Source organism: Chinchilla lanigera, unplaced genomic scaffold (genome assembly GCF_000276665.1).
Source record: "Chinchilla lanigera isolate Chin_1 unplaced genomic scaffold, ChiLan1.0 scaffold00068, whole genome shotgun sequence".
NCBI classification, from domain to species: domain Eukaryota; kingdom Metazoa; phylum Chordata; class Mammalia; order Rodentia; family Chinchillidae; genus Chinchilla; species Chinchilla lanigera.
Window position 1 is genome coordinate 2,646,730 of NW_004955469.1, and position 17,157 is coordinate 2,663,886.

General features: G+C 42.5%; 1 pseudogene; it reads left to right on the forward strand.

Moving 5' to 3' along the window:
• The first annotated feature begins 565 nt into the window (after positions 1–565).
• LOC106150266 overlaps positions 566–17,157 on the forward strand; it is a 30,573-nt pseudogene continuing 13,981 nt past the window's right edge.

Below are 17,157 nucleotides of genomic sequence, written 5' to 3' on the forward strand. Positions count from 1 at the left end.
TGGAGGATATCAAAGTTTTCCTGAGTCTTCTACTTCTAGACAATTCCAGGACATGAGGTTCAGCCTCACTGTGCAAAAGGCCCCGGCCATTTCTTGTAAGCAGAGGAGTGCTGGACCAGCTACTGTTGCAGGCCCTTCAGTCCCACCTCGAAGGGTGCAGCTCTCCTTCCTTCCTTGGGGCATCCATTTTCCTCTAGCCACTGGCCTGTGCTGACAGCAACAGGTGTCATCTGCTTCGGAAAGGAGCGGGCTGTTACCCATTCTAGCCTCCAGCCCAGCGCCTGGGAAGCTGCCAAGGGCCTGTCTGCGCCTGGCAGGTGGGCATCTGGTCAGGCCACCAAGTGGTGAGGAGTGCCCAGCTTCTCAGCTGACATCTCACTGGAACTCCGGTACTGAGTCATCTGTCTTCTGCAAGGAGAGCTCAGCTCTAGTCAGGGAGGGGCACTAGCCCTTGGGCGTCCTTGAGTTTCTGCCCTCAAGGCTGGCAGGGACCTCCTGCTGTGGAGACTCTGCGGCTGGTTTCATGGTAACCACAGCTGCTGTGTTTGGGAAACTGATAGTTCAGCAAGGAGCAGCTTAAGTGGCCTTATGAGGGGGCTCCGAGATGAGGTGGCAAAGTAGAGTGAAGGTTAGTGGAACACACACAGGGTAAGTTTGCAACTGGGTCATATTTTGAAAAAAAATATTAACTTGCTTTTCTATTTTGCCTTTTTGAGTATGGGACAGACTCTGGTTGATCCCTCTGAAGCTTCATTTACAAGGAGAAAATAAAGATTATTCTAGAAGGACTACAAAAAGTAAAAGATTAATATTCACTTTTGACACTCAAGAATTCTCTACCTTTGTTGATATATAATTGAAATACAGCAAAGTGTGTATCTCTTAAGTGTACCCTTTGATGGGTTTTGACATAGCTATATGGCTGTGAAATGAGCATCACAACCAGGACAATGAACAATGAAAAAGAGTGGTTTGTCACTCCAAGAGTTTCCTTCCTTCCTCACTTGGTTTCCAGGCAATCCATGTTTGCTTTCTGTCACTATAAGTTAATTTTAATTTTCCAGAATTTTACATAAATGCATTCACATAGTATTTAAACACATTTTATCTGGTTTCTTTCATTCTGTACAATGACTTTGGGATTCATTTTTGTTGTTACATGAATGAGTAGGTAATTTCTTTGTATTGCTGAGTAGCATTCCACAAATGGGTGTAGCATAGTTTGTTTGTCTACTTACCAATTGCTGGACATTTGATTGTTTCCAGTTTTTGACTATTGCAAATAAGGTACTATGAGAATTTGTTCAAAAGTCTTTGTGTAGGTATATGCTTTCATCTCTCTTAGGGAAATAAATACCTAGGCATGAAATGACAGGGTCATATCATAGGTTTGTTTTCAACTTTTTAAGAAGCTATTATGCAAAGTTGTTATACCATTTCATGCTCCCCTTGACAGGATAGATGTGTTCCAGTTACTCGATATCTTCACCAATACTTAATATGACTGTTTTAGTTACTTGTTTATTGCTGGGACAAAATACACACAACACCCACAAGTTAAAGGAGAAAAGGTATATTTTAGTTCACTGTCTGGAGAGGTTTCAGTCCAGTCTATCGTCTGTTGGTGCCAAGGCAGGGTTACATGGCCGGAGGGTCATGGTAGAGAAGAAACAGTCCATGGCAGGGCAGGCGGGAGGAAGCAAGCAGTGAATCTCCCTTTTCCCTTTTTTTCATTCATGCTACAAGCCTATTGGTTGCTGCCACTCACACCCAGAGTAGGCCTTTTGCCTTCAGTAAATTCATTTAGCCACACCCAGAACTATGCTAATCTAGTCAGAGAATTGACCCGGTATCACAAACCCATGATTTAGTCACCCAAAAGTTTCACCTGGGATAGTGCAAAGCTTTGGGGGACATATTAGATATAAACCATAACAATGCCCAATCTTTGTAACTTTAGCCATTCTAGTGGGTGTAAAAAAGTTCATTATGATTTCAATGTGCACTTTCCTAATGACCAATGACATTCAAAATAAGATTTGTAGCAAGACATACCCAAGCTAGCTAGCTGTTGCTTGTGGAGATGAATTTCTCAATTGTTTTATACTGAAACAAAATGCCCAGTGGTTAGAAAATGTGCATGGGATGTGTGTGGTGACATATACGCAAGGTTATTCATTGCAACATGGTTCATGATAACAGGAGAATGTAAAACCTAAATGTCAAATAATGAAGTTCTTTTTTTTTTTTTTTTGAGACAGGGTCTCCCTAGTTTAGGCTAGGCTTTAACTCATGGCAATCCTCCTGCCTCTTCCTCTCAAGTGCTGGGACTATAGATGTGCACCATCATGCCTGGCAATTAATGTAGTTCTGATAAAATGTGTCATTCATATCTTACATATATATGTGTGTGAATTCATACATATATATATATATATACATGAATTCAGTGTATATATATGAACAAATTCTCATAGTACCTTATTTGCAATAGTCAAAAACTGGAAACAATCAAATGTCCAGCAATTGGTAAGTAGACAAACAAACTATGCTACACCCATTTGTGGAATGCTACTCAGCAATACAAAGAAATTACCTACTCATTCATGTTATACATATATATATATATATATATATATATATATACACACACACATATGGATTGTCTTGTGTAATTTGTGGAGACTTGGCAAGCCCACAGTCTGATTGGGAGGGCTGAAGGCTGGAGTCTATGGAAGAAGTAGCAGCTCCAGTCCAAGAGTATCCAGGCTATCGATTCATGGATTGACCTGCATTGTGTTCAAATCCAAAGGCTGCCTATTGGCTGAATTCTCTCTTGTTTGAGGAAGCTTAACATTTTGTTCTATTCTGGTCTTCAAATTATTGAATGTGGCCCATCTACATTATGGAAGGCGACCTGCTTACTCAAAATTTACTGATTTAAATGTAAATCTTATCCCAAAACACCTCATATAAATATCCAGAATAATCAACCAAATACAGAATCTGGGCATCTGTTGGCCCTGACAAATCGGTGCAAAATTAGCCATCAGGGGCACAAATGGAATACTGTGCATGCATTCAGATAGGAAGGACTCCAAGATATATTACAAAGTGAAACACCAGATACAGAACAGCTTGTAGAACAAATGCCATTTTAAACATTTTGAAAAATAATATTATATGCAATTGTTATGGCAGCAAGATATTTCTATGGGCAAGAAAGGGTTTACTCTCAAGTGAGAAACTGAGAGGAATAGGGAAGAAAGGAGACTTGTTTTTTATTTCTCTCTACCCCTTCTATAGTTTTAAAATTGTGGGCTGCGCAGAGCAACCTTGGCTTACTGTCCCAGGCCTACCATTTTCCCCCCATGGTGGCAGGTTAGGGGTAGCCTCTCTGGAGCAAAGACTCATGGAAATGTGCAGGGGTGGTGGCCAGTGTGCTTGGAGCAGTTCAAGCGGGATCCAAGATTGCAGTCCATCCCTGTGTTGTGGGTGGATGACTTATGCAAAGGACGAGGAAACATCGGTCTAGGGAGTATGAGGGCCTAGGAGAGCTAGGAGGAGCCCAGGTTGCCTACCAGCACTTCTCTGTGGTCACTTCTGGGCCTCAGCATGGGGAAGATGAGTAGATCCCCAGGCCTTGAACCTCACCCAGGAAGCCTCTTTCCGGCTACAGGATACACCTTGTTCTGACCTTCTGGGACTGTGGCTCTATATAGAGACCTCCTCCCCTCAGGGGGCCTGTAGAGGAACCCCTCCACCTCCCACCCCCCACAATGGGGAGACAGGGAACCGCTGCTTCCCCAGCTCACTACAATTCTGACTCTGCAATAACAAGACTTTGCTTAAAAAACAAAAAAAACCCAATATGTGTTGCAAGTCTAGGCTCCACATCTGGGAGCGGTTAATGGCATCCTCTGCATAATTCCTAACTTCTCCGGACCTCTGTCCTTTTCCCAGGCTCCTGTCGCCCTCCCTCTCCCCTACTTCCCCTGGCTCCCCTCGCACCAGAACAACTCCATCTCCTGCTCCTCAGTCCCACCCTGACCGCCACCCTCTCTTTGATGGGCGTTGCCAAAGTGGGGAGCAGAGAATCCAAGCCCTGGGTTTCTGTTTGTCTTCTTGGAGTTTCTTCTCTGAGCGGGGGTGGGGTTGGGAGAATTCTTTCATAGATTTTTTTTCCCTGAAACTATCATTTCATGGGCCAGGAGCTAGTAAAGAATCAGCTGCTGACTTCCAATAATATAAAAGGGAAAGATTAATGAAGGAGTTTGTCTCACTGGCCCACCTGTCTTTAAAGATGTAACAGCTTTTTTAGAAAAATGTAAACTGAGGCTAAATCCTATTTCCTGAACTCCTTTCAGAGGCTTCGACTTGCCTTTGTGTAGCTGTGAGAAAAGTACAACTTGTGTGTTCACTTGTGTGCGTCACGTTGTGAGGTTTCGCAAGTTGTATTCCTGCCAGCTTCCCAGTGGTGGCTGTGTTCCTGCCCCCTCATGCGACAGAATGTGGGGCTCCCCAGTTGCCCCCGTTGCCTTTCTGGGTCGTGACAAAAAATCAGTGACTTGAGCGCCTGTGACTCAGCCAGCTTCGGGTTTTTCCCAGCAGGCTGGAGCCTTGAACATTCCAGGCACTGATAACGATGTTTAGGTTGTTACTCTGAACACTGAAATAAACTGGCCCTGGCTCTGAGCCACAATTCCTTAAGCCCCATGTCAGCTCCATCCCCCGGCCCCTCACTGCAGATGTGCCTGTCACAAAGATGAGCTGCAGCACCCAGTAAGTGAGCTTCCCTGATAGAACGCTCTGGCCTGACCACGTGGTATTAGTGCTTCTTTCTTACCATCCCATCTAGTCCTGTGTAAGAATGGTTTGGGGCACTCTCTCATGGGAAATCACCTGCCACAGCTTTTGGGGTATTTCCAGCCACAGATTCCATGGGAAGACAGTTCCCAGATGGACTGTACAGCCCGAAATCAGAGCTTCCCCACTCCAGGCAGAAATAAGGGTCTGCTCTGCAGTCCTGTCCGGCATGTGGGCACATGCCCCAATCTCCAACGCAGAGGGATGTTCTTTCCATGCCATATGCAAGCCAGGAGACCCCTGACTGCCTCTCTCCCTTTATCTCCTGCCTCCACCAGCATGTGTTTGCTTGCAGGTGCATCTTACAAGTGTCCGGTTCTTTCCATCCCCACTGTCATCTCTCTGATGCAAGCCATTATCTCCTGCTATCTCCCATGCACAGCTACTTCCTGATCTGTCTCTGCTTTTGCTTGTAGCAGAAAATGCCACAGTCTTCTGCCACCTGGAGTATGTAACTGCTTCTGGACCTGTCTGTGTGTTTTTCCATGTGACAGAAAAGTTCCCTATTTCTCCCTTCTTTGGTTTATATCATTTTCCAAGCAGATAGACAGACACTATAATCCCATGTTCCGGGTTGATGGGAAGGCTGTAAAGTAGCCATTCTGATGTCTCTGCATCTGCAGAAGCCTGACTCAGAGACAATTTCCTGCGGCGTGCCCGGAAGGGGTGGGAGAGAGTCTCTAGACACAGCAGCAGACCAGAGCTGAGATTATGTCACACTGGGGAGGGCAGAGTTCTGTGGCTCCTGAGAGCAGTGAGAATCCCCGCAAGGCTCCAGGTGACAGGCGTTAGAGGTGCCCAGATCAGAGGGGTTGGCAGCCTGGGGACTTGACCTGCAGCACAGGCAGAGTGTTATTGAGGGACTAGATGGTCTTGATCGTCAAGGCACCTATGTAATTACGCCCGTTAGAGGCCCTTGCCCTAAATGTGAACTAGGGATTCCCTCGTTTCCCTAGAAGGGGAAGGGGACTCGGTAATGGTCTTAAAGGAAGGAAGGGGCTTAAGGCAGAATGAGGCTGAGCTCCTGGGAATAAAATGATGGTTCCTAAAGACCTTAATGTGAACTAAGATTCATGCCTGTTGTACACTTAGGGTGACCAGTAGTCCCAGTTTGCTGGGAGGTGGGGGGGGGGCATTTCCTAAAATGGAAAAATTTTTGTGCTAAATTGGGACAATTCTAAGCAATCTGGGATGAACTGTTCCCCTTACAGAATGATAACATTCAAAATAATGTCAGATCATGATATGTCCCTTATGCAAATCCAGCTCTCACCGAGGCCTTCAAGCCCCTTCCCCATGTGCCTCTCTGTCTCCCGCTTGCTGCTCCTGGAGCCCTCGTTCTGCCATTTGGCCGCTCTGCTGCTGTCTCACCCACCACAGGCCACATTTGCTCCAACATACAACCTGTCCCCTGTGGTTCTTTCTGCTGGACCACGGCCCTCTGCTGCTCTTCCCTGTGCAGATCTCAGCTGAGAGCAGCTCCTTCCCACCCTCCCACCCTCGCTAAAGCCACCAGGCCAAACCTCAGGTCTGTACTGTCACCTCCTGTCTGCCTCTCTGTGTGATGTTCCAGGGAGTAGGAGTGTCATCTGGGAGACTCACTAGCTCAGAGACTCACACAGAACTGATAATCACTACATGCTTGTTGCCTGGAAGACGGCCGAAAAGACACTAATTTTCTCGCCTTTCTTTTTCTTTTTTTATATTACTCCAGAACAACAGTGCATAAGCTGGTTAAGTGTCTGGTTTGGTTCGGTTTACTCTAACCATTATGATGCTGGATCAAATGAAAAGCAGTCCTCCAGCCTGCTCAGTGTTGGAGTTTGTTAAACTGAGTATTGTTTCCTGCTTGGTAAACCTTACAGCCAATTTCCCTTATTCCAATCCTGTTTTAAAATTCTTTCTAATCGTTACAATATATACAAAAAAACCATGACAGATAAGCAAAAAGAACAATAGGGAAGATAGCACAAAGCAATATAGTTACACCTATAATTTAAAACAGGAACAAATAAGTCCAAATGCATCAAAATTATAATAAATTTAATTTTTCTGTTTTATTATTAAAAGATTGAGATTATCAGCATAGATTAAAAAAATCAGCTACTGCAAACATGTACAAAAAAATGAAAAGAAAGGGGATCAAGAGATAGATGGAACCAGTCATGGTGGCACACACCTGTAATCCCCACACTCAGCAGGCTGAGGATCCCTATGAGTTCGAGGCCAACCTGGGCTACATGGTGAGTCCAAGGCCAGTCTGAACTGCATAGCGAAATCCTGTCTCAAAAGACAAAAAAAAAAAAAGAGAGAGAAGGGTGGCAGGCGGCAGGAGGGAGGAAGGGGCTGAGAAAGGAATTAAAATGTGTTATATACATGTACTAACTTCTCACAAGGAACATAAGTATAAGTACCACACACATGTACTAATAGGCTAAAATAAAATAATAATAATAATAATAATAGAAGACATGGATCAAAAAACAAATGAAAGTCAACTATCTGCTATTTGGCTGAGATACACCTAGAATATATGGGTATTAAAATTGAAAATAGGCCAGATGTGGCTGCACATGCCTGTAATCCCAGCACTTAGAAGGCTGAGGCAGCAGGATTGCTAGGAGTTTGAAGCCAGTCTGGGATACATAGTGAGTCCAAGGAGAGCTTGAACTGCATAGCAAATCCCTGTCTCAAAAAACAAAACAAAACAAACAAAAAACACACAAAAACTGAAAATAAAAGAATGAAAAAGTACAGAAAATAAAAGCGTAACCAAGAAAATTTGACATCAGACCAAACCCTTTTTAAAATTAATTTTATTGGTACATTGAAGATACCTATAATGATCACATTCATCATAGGAAGTTTTTACCTGTATGTGGTGAATCTTGATTCTTTTTTTCCCCAATTCCTTGACCTCTCTTTTACCCCTCTTCCCATCCCTATTTACAAAAGCTTTGTTTCTATTTTTTTCTATTCTCTTTTCCCTTCTTTCCTTCCTTTCCCTCTCCCCTCTTCTTGATTCCCCTGCTCATTTGAACATTTTCTTCCTATTTCTCAATATCTATTATACATTTTGGTCCTTATTTACACTTTCAGTTTCTCACACCAGAAAAACCATGTGATAGTTAAACATGGGTATCCCATTTATTTCTCTTAAAGAGTACAGTAGCAAGATGCATCCATTTACATAGAAATTTCTGAAGTTTGTCTTTCTTTATGGCTGAGTAGTACTCCATTGGTATATATTAAAAAAAAAAAAAAAAAACCCACATCTGCTTTACCCATTCATCAGTTGAAAGGCATTTGGGCTGTTTCCAAGATTTAGATATTACAAATTGTCTTGCTGTAAACATTGTTGTGTATAAATGGTTCTGGTATGATGAATTTAATTCTTTCAGAAAGACACCAAGGGGCTGTGGATTTAGCTCAGCAGCACAGTGCCTGCCTGGTCGTGAGTTCGATTCCCGGTACCAGAAAAAAACAAAAACAAACAAACAAACAAAAAACCCAGAAAGACATCAAGAAGGGAAATAGCTGGGTTGAATGGAGCTTCTAGTTTAGATTTTTCAAGGAATCTCCACACTGATTTCCATAGTGGTTTACCACTCTACACTGCCACCAACAAAGAAGGGTTTCTTTTTCCCCACAGCCCCACCTGCATTTGTTATTGGTTGACTTCTTGATAACAGCCGTTACTTCTGGGGTGAGATGGAATCTCAGCACTGTTTTAATATGCACCTTTTGAATGACCAGTGGTGTTGAATATTTTTTCATATATTTATTTGCCATTTGTACTTCTTCATGTGTGAAGTGTCTATTCATTTCATATGCCCATTTTTAGACTGGGTCTTTAAATTTGGGGGGGTTGGATCTTTTGAGTTCTTTATATATTCCAGATTTTAGTCCTTTATCTGAGGTATTTTTTCTCCACTCGGTGGGTTGTCTCTTCACTCTGGGGGTGGTTTCTTTCATTGTGCAAAAGCTTGTTAATAAGATGAGATCCCAGTTGTTGACTTTTTGTAATATTTCCTGTGTGATCATGGTTTTGTTTGCAAAGTTTTGTCTACACCTGTGTCTTCAAGAGTTCTGCCTATTCTCTCTTCCAGCAGATTTAGTATTTCTGTTTTAATATTTAGATCTCTGATCCATTTTGATTTTAGTTTAGTGCACGGTGAGACACATAGGTCTAGTTTTAGTGTTTGGCATGTGGAAAGCCGTTTTTCCAGCACTATTTATTAAAGAGGCTGTCTTTCCTCCAGTGAAGGTGTTTGGGCCTTTTGCCAAAGATAAGGTGACTCAGTGTGTTTGAGTTGTTCCTGCATCTTGTAATCTGTTCCATGGATCCTGGGGTCTATTCTTTTTCCAGGACCATACTATTTTTATCATGGTAGATTGTAATTTAAAGTCAGGGATTGTGATGCTCCCTGCCTTGCTTTTGGTGCCCAGAATTGCTTTTGCTATTCTAGGTGTCTTCTGGTTCCAAATGAATTTTAGGATTGTTTTCTCTAATTCTGTGATATATACTACTGGTATTTTGATTGGAACTGCATTAAATCTGTATAACAATTTTGGAAGTATGGCCATTTTCACTACATTGTTTCTTCCTAGAAAAGAATAAGGGATATCTTCCCATTTTCTGATGTCCTCTTTGATCTCCTTTTTCAGAATAGTGCAGTGTTCAAGGTCTTTTATATCATTCATTAGACTGATTCCTAATTCATTTTTTATGCTTTTATAAAAGGTGTGGTTTCCCTAATTTCTTTCTCAGTAAATTTGTTATTTGTGTACAGGAATGCTATTCATTTTTGAGCGTTGACTCTGTATCCAGCTACACTACTGAATTTGGTTATTTAATCTATAAGCCTTTTGATGGAATTTTTGGGACTTCTATGTTGAGGATCACATCATCTGCAAATAATGATAATTAAACTTCTTCCTTTCTATCCTGAACCCTTTTATTTCTTTCTCTTGTCTAATTATTCTGGCTCATGTTTCTAGAACTGTATCAATAAGAGTCGTGATAGTGGACATTCTTGTCTTGTTCCTGATATTAGAGTGAAAACTTTCAGTTTTTGACTATTTAGTATATTGTTGGCCATTGTTTTTTTTTAAAGATGGCTTTTATAGGATTGAGAAAAAGGCCATCTATTCCAATTTTCTGTAGGATTTTTATCATAAATGGATGTTAGACTTTGTTAAATGTTTTTTCCACTTTTATTGAGATGATGATATGGTTTTTGTCCTTGCCTCTGTTAATAAGATGTAATAACATTTATTGATTTGCATATGTTGAACCATTTCCACATCCCTGGGATGAATACTACTTGGTCATAGTGTATAATTTTCTTCATGATTATAAACAACGTATTGTCTCACTAGGGTAAGAACCTGAAAGAGTGAATAAAATTAGGAGACGTGATAGACATTGTAAAACAAAAGGAAAATGCTCAAAAGTAAAGAGCAACTGGGATGAGGGAAAAGGGAAAAGAAAAAAGGGAAAAATTATGTTTATATGTACATAAAGGATAGCTAACATAGTTGTACTACTGACTTCTATTGCTTTATTGAAAGGAACAGTTAATGATTAATTAGTTGATCAATCTTACCTGTCTATATTTGTTTTCCTGAGTAACCACTTTGAAGAAATCAATATGTAATACAACAACCATTGTTTTGTTTTTTGTTTTTGTTTTTTGTTTTTTTTTGGTAGTTTTGAGAAAGGGTCTCGCTATGCATTTCAGGCTGGCCTTGAGCTCACTTTGTAGCCCAGGCTGGTCTCAAACTTGCAACGATCCTCCTGCCTCAGCCTCCCCAGTGCTGGGATTACAGGCATGCGCCACTACACCTGGCATACAACAATTGTTAACTTCCTATCACCTTGTCTGAATATCAGTATTGCTTGTATTGTTCTGTTATTTGGTAAATGTATGTGTGTTTGTTTAAAAATTTTTTTTTCTTCATGATTTGCTGCATTCTGTTTGCCAGTATCTTATTGAGAATTTTTGCTTCTAATGTTCATTAGGGAGATTGGCCTGTAGTTTTCTTTTTTGGTAGGATCCATTTTTGGTTTTGGTATCAAGGTAATGCTTGCTGCTAAGCATGAGTTAGGGAGTGTTGCTTCCCTTTCAATTGCATTAAAAAATTTCAGAAATAGTGGCATTATGTGTTCTCTAAATTTCTTGTAGTATTCACTGTGAATCTTTCAGGCCCTGTAATTTTCTTTGTTGGTAGGTTTTTAATTACATCTTCAATGTCACTGACTGATATTGGTTTATTTAGAATTTTCATATCTTCTCAGTTCAGTTTTGGTAATTCATATGTACCTAGGAATCTGTCCATTTCTGCATTTGCCATCTTATTAGAAAACATGTTCTTGAAGTAGGTGCTGATGATCTTCTGGATTTCTGCAGGATCTGTTGTGATTTCACCCTTTTCATTCCTAATTACATGGATTTGAGTCTTTTCTTTCCATTTTTTTAAATAAGGTTTGCTAAGGGTCTGTTAATTTTACTTAATCTTTCAAAGCACTAACTCTGATTCACTGATTCTTGGTATTGTTTTCTTAGTGTCTATTGCATTAATTTCTACTCTGATCTTTATAATTTCCTCCCTCATACAAACTTTAGGCTTGACTTGCTCTTCTTTTGCTAGAAGCTTGAGGTTCAACATTAGGTTGTTTATTTGAGCTTGCTCTGCTGTCCTAATATGGGTATTCACTCCTATAAATTTCCTTTTAGGACTGTTTTCACTGTGTCCCATAAGTTCCAGTATGTTGTAATGGCATTGCCATTTAATTTTAATTGTGGAAACTGTCTAATTTCTTCCTTAATTTCATCTGTGACCCATTGGTTCTTCAGGAAGATATTATTTAATTTCTACATATTAATGAGTTTCTTGGTTTTTGCCATTGACTTCTAATTCTGTTGCACTACGGTCTGATAATATACATGGGATAATTTAAATTCCTTTGCATTTACTGAAACACATTCTATGAGCTAGTATGTGATCTGTTTTGAAGAATATCCTGTGTACACCGGAGAAGAATGCATATTCTGGTGTTGTGGCCAAGCTAGAAGCCTGGGGTTGCATCTTGCTTCTGTGTCTTCTCATTTTCAATGTTTTGTTTTTTTAGTTTAATTTCTGTGTTGATGCTTGCAAATTGCTTATGGTAGGCAGCTTTATTGCTAGTATTCAGAACTCCTTAGCAAATGACTACTTTAGAAAAATGTCTTCCAGTTGTAGCTGGCTTTTGGATTTTGAGTCTGTTGTAAGATCCTACCTCTTCAATTTATTTGGAATGACAACTTGCTGTCACTTTGCCCAGCGTCTGGTTCTTTGGCACTAGCCTATAGTATTGCTTATGATCCTCAGGCAATCTCAGTCTTGGCGTACAAGGAAGAACAACTGATTAGGATAACTATGCCACCTTGGCAAGAGTAGCACAACTAGTAATAACAGTAGCATCAAGCATAGCCTAAAAATGACAAACTTTGGTAACTATTACTTTTCCACCTTTAATCATATGAACTAGATTTGCAGTTATATAACCAAATCTAAAAGAAACCAGAAAATTGTGCAGTAAATATTCCCTCAATATGGTGATTTTTATTCTCAGGGGAGAAAATTAAAAGGGTAAGAGAGAAAAAACAGAGAAATAGGTGAAGAGAAAGAGATTAGAAGCAAGGCTGAAGGACAAAGGAAGATTACTCAAGCTTTGGGAAACTAGTGAGGAAGACAGGACAGAAGGAAAGAAAGAAGAAATTGAAACAAGAACAGAACAAAACAACCAAAAAAGAAACCCCAGAAACCATTTTCACACACATAAAAACAAGCACAAACAATCAAGAAAAAGAAAAAAAAAAAAAAAGCAAAGAGGAAAAACAAATGTCCACTTCAGGGCATGTCTCTGATCCATGTTGGTTGATCCCAGCAAGCCTGCAGTAGAATTATGGCAAGGTGGTGGATAATCCTAGCAAGCTTGCCCTTTCAACTACACTAAAGTTCAGGCTGATTCTGGTTTTAGGCTGTAAGGCTGAGACCTGAGTTTTTCAACTGATAATACTCTGGGTGCCTCTTGCCAGCTTGAACTCAGCTCCTGGACTCTGGGTGTCTCCCCCTCACTGAGCTTCACCCTGACACTGGAAGCCTCTAGATGGGGCCAACCCACTGCTACTCTGAGCCCTAGCTTCAGTCACCCCCCTTTCCAAAATGGCAACTGGCCAATTGCGCTCTCCTGGATCATTTGAATTGGAATCACTCACCAGACACTGAAGCCCACACCATCCACTGCTTGGTACCACTGGACCATTTTTCCATAGAGGCCTCTGGAGTCACTCATTGTCACCATGTCCCTGTGGGTTCAAGCTGCCTCTTTCACGGTGTGAGCTGTGACTCCAGGAGAAAGTGCCGTTTTCCACCTCCCTCTTCTGTGTTGAGGCTCCTCTCTTCTCTCTCCCTATGGGCTCTAATTCTCATTTCAGATCCTTGTACTTCCCTCCTTCTTTTCCCCACATTGCTATATTCCAGTGTCTGGGCTCCAAATATTAGAGACACTGATTTGCTACTGCTCACCACTCTACCATTTTCTCAGAAGTCTCAAAATACATTTTTAAAAGAAATATTCTTAACAATAAAGAGGATTACAATATAATGGCAAAACTCTCACTTCACTGGAAAGACATAATAATTCTAAGCTATATAGAACCTACTTAAATAGCCTTAAGATATTTAAAACAAAGAGAAGAGGATTACAAGGAGAAATTAACACATGGTGAGAGATTTTTACATATTTCCATCTAGTATTAATATATGAAAAATAAAACAATTAAAAAGACTTGAAAATGATAACTGACAAGTGTGGTTTGTTTTTGTTTTTTTGTTTTTTGTTTTTTGTTTTTGGTACCAGAAATCAAACTCAGCACCTTTCGTTTGCCAGGCGGGCACTTATGCCACTGAGCTATATCCCTGGCAAGTGTGGTTGTTAATTAATATACTTACACAGTTTGGAAAGACAATTCTCTATTGATTCTTTGCAAGACTTGTGAGTAAATCTCTTGCTGTGGATTATCTTGTCCAAGGAGGCTACTATGATGAACAACCATAGAATATAAGGTCAGCAGCAATAAACTGTCAGTAACACATGTCTTAAAGACTTCCTGGGAATGTGACATTTCTTCATGCCCCCTTCAACCAAAACTATGGAAGCTCAATAAATCTTATATTAACTTTTTAAAAAACAAAACTGACTTCTTTCTGTAGTAACTTTCCCCATACCATTCGTGTACTCGGATATGTTAAGTAATGCATGTGTCCCAATCCTACACCTGAAAGTTTATTTTGTGTGTGTCTGGGGGTGAGGGGGCTGGTCCTGGGTCTTGAACCCAAGGTCTTTGAGATGAGCTACATCGTGAGCCCTTTCTAAATTTTTTTTTTTTTTTTTTTTTTGAGACAGGGCCTTGCTATGCTGCCCAGTCCAGGTACAATTTTATGATCCTCCTGCCTCAGCTTCCCAGAGTCCTGGTCTTACAGGTGTGTGCCACCACACCCAGCTTGAAATTTACTCATAACTGACTGGAGCAGGAGTTAAAAAGTCGAGGTATCTACAAGAAAACTTGAAGTGCCAACTCTAGAGAAGGAGTCTAAGCCAGGCATGGTGGTGCACGCCTGTAATCCCAGCACTCAGGAGGCTGAGGCAGGAGGATTATTGCAAGTTTGAGGCCAGCCTGGGTTACAAAGTGAGTTCAAGACCAGTCTGAATTGCCTAGTGAGACCCTGTCTCAAAAAGACAAAAAAAAGATAGAGATGGGGTTCTAATGACTCAGGTGTTGAAAAGAAGGAGGGAGAGCTGTTAACAGCCTGGACCTGATGCACTCATTTCCAAATCAGAACAGTGCTGTTGTGGTGAATTCTACATATCAGCTTGACCAGGCCACAGAATGCCAAGGTAGCTGGTTGGGCGTTACTTGGGGGTGTGTTTCCAGATGGCATGCGCATCGGGATCAGTGTAATTAGTAAAGCAGGTGCACCTCTCCAGTGTGTGCAGGTATCACCCACACCGTCGAGGGCCTGTGTCATAGTCTGTTTCCACTGCTATAACAAAATACCCCGGACTAAGTAAGTTATAAAATAACCAATGTTATTTCTCACCATTCTGGAGGCCAATGAGCCCAAGATTATGGACCTGGCCCCTGAGGAGGCCTCCCTGTTGCACCATAACATACAGAAGGACAGTGCAGCAACTCAGCAGGATGCTGCCCTTGCTGAAGTTCCCCTGGGCATGTGTTTTTCCAGTAGGGCTTTTCCATATCCGTTGTTATGCTCAGTTACTCTTACAAATAAGGAGACCAGAGGGCGGGGAGCAGAAGTCAGCTGCTGAGGGGGCCCACCTAGAAGTCGGGGAGCCTGGATTTCAGCCCCTGTCCCCTGTCTGGAAGTCAAATGTCTTTGACTCATTTAAGTTATCTCAGCAAAGGTGGAGCCTGGTGCATGAACAAGTTCTCCAACCGCTGTTGATCCCAGAATGGCACTCCTTCCCTCTGGATTTCAGCAAGAGACCGGGTGAATTTTGGGCCTTGATGTTGACAAATTGAATGTGAGGCATGTTCTGCAATACATACTCAGTGGATATTGAGGAGATGTTGACATGCCTAATGCCCCCTGCCTGTGGTGCATTAGGTGCACCCTTCAGTTGTTCAGTCTAGGTAGAAATTAATCCCTCATGTATTCCTTCCTTCTGTCCTTAGACTTGCGCTGTGCGGTGAGTGCAACATGGTCTCAGTCTTCCTGGGGCGGGTGGTGGGTGGGGTGATGGGTTTGGCAGGTAAATCGCCAACTAACACAGTGTGCATGTCCCCAAAACCCGAGGGAAGAGATCCGTAATTAATTCTGTCGAGGAAAGGAGATCACACAGAGAGGGAGATATTTGAGAACCGAGCTGGGTCTGGAATAACTCTGTGAGGTGGAGAGTGAGCAGACTCCTAGCTCCTAGGTGGCAGGTGCCCCAGGTGCAAAGTTCCGCTCGAAGTTCAGCATCCTGGGGCAGAAAAAGGCAAAGAAGGCGATGCAAGTGGCTGTAACCAGCATTCCAGTATGAGGGAGCAGAGAGGGCTTGGAAAAGAGGGAGAAGGAGATACTAGTTGTCCCACAAGTTCTTTTTAAAACAAATCTAGGAGACAGAGTTCCTGGAGGCACCCACTGGACACATTATGAGTAGCAGGGAGGAGCTGGGCATAGGGCCGCTATGTTTTTGTGGTCACTGGGATCCCCTTCTCCTCCAGCAGGTCTATAGCCACATACAGGGGCCCACGTCCTCAGAGATATGGCTACTCAAAGTCACACCTTGACATGGTAGGGTTGTGCAGGCAGCTTCATCCCAGCCTCTACCCCTCTTCTTGCCTTTCTGCAGGGAAGCAGGTACAGGTCTGCGGCTTGTGCCCCCACAGCAGGGGCTAGGACTCTGGATCTGCAAGGTGGTTCTGATCCTCCCTGATCTCTCATTTGTTCTGGTCTGCTTGGTCCAGCTCCAAGCCTCTGACTTCAGCATAGTGGGAATATGGGGTCTCCCTGGAGGTAACAGGCCAGGAAGCTCTGGCCTTCGGGTAACCAGGTGTTGCTGTCTATTTTGCAAAACACAGACGAGCCCTGTGCTGGATGGCCTGTGCCAGAGCCCACATGGGTTCCCGTGCCACCGAGGAGTCAGCGAGCCTCAGCAGCACAGGGGCTTCAGAAGCTCTGTCTCCTGGGAGTCGGGGTGCCTGGCTGCACTTTGGGTCACCTACATGAGCCCCTTCTGCCACCTACCTCAAAATCCCTCTGACCTTCCTTGCGATATCCCAGGCTGATAAGAGGACAGTGGCCGGAGAAACAAGCCAGGATCAGCTGTTCCTGCCAGGAGGGGCCAGAAGAGCAAGTGCTTTAAGCAGCAGAAGGTGTGCAGCCTGAAAGCAGCCTGGAGGGGCCTGCACCATTCTATCTCCTGCACTGGGTCATGCAGCAAATGCTAGTAAAGCTCGTAGCTGTTAGAGTCCATTCCAGTCCCAGCCCCCTGGCCAAACTACAAAGCCAACCCTGCCTCCCTGACAGACATCTGTAATCTAATTTGCATCTGACAAGACAGCTTAATCTAATTTGCCTCCTGGCAAGCATCCTGCTCTGGCCTGGTCCACCAAAGGTGTCCTGCCCACTCAAACAAAGCCTCCTGCACACCAAAATAAAATCCTCCTGTGCAATACCAGTCGGGCAACTCTACCCCTATATGAGCCCAAACTCCTTGCCTCTGGGCAAGCGTGC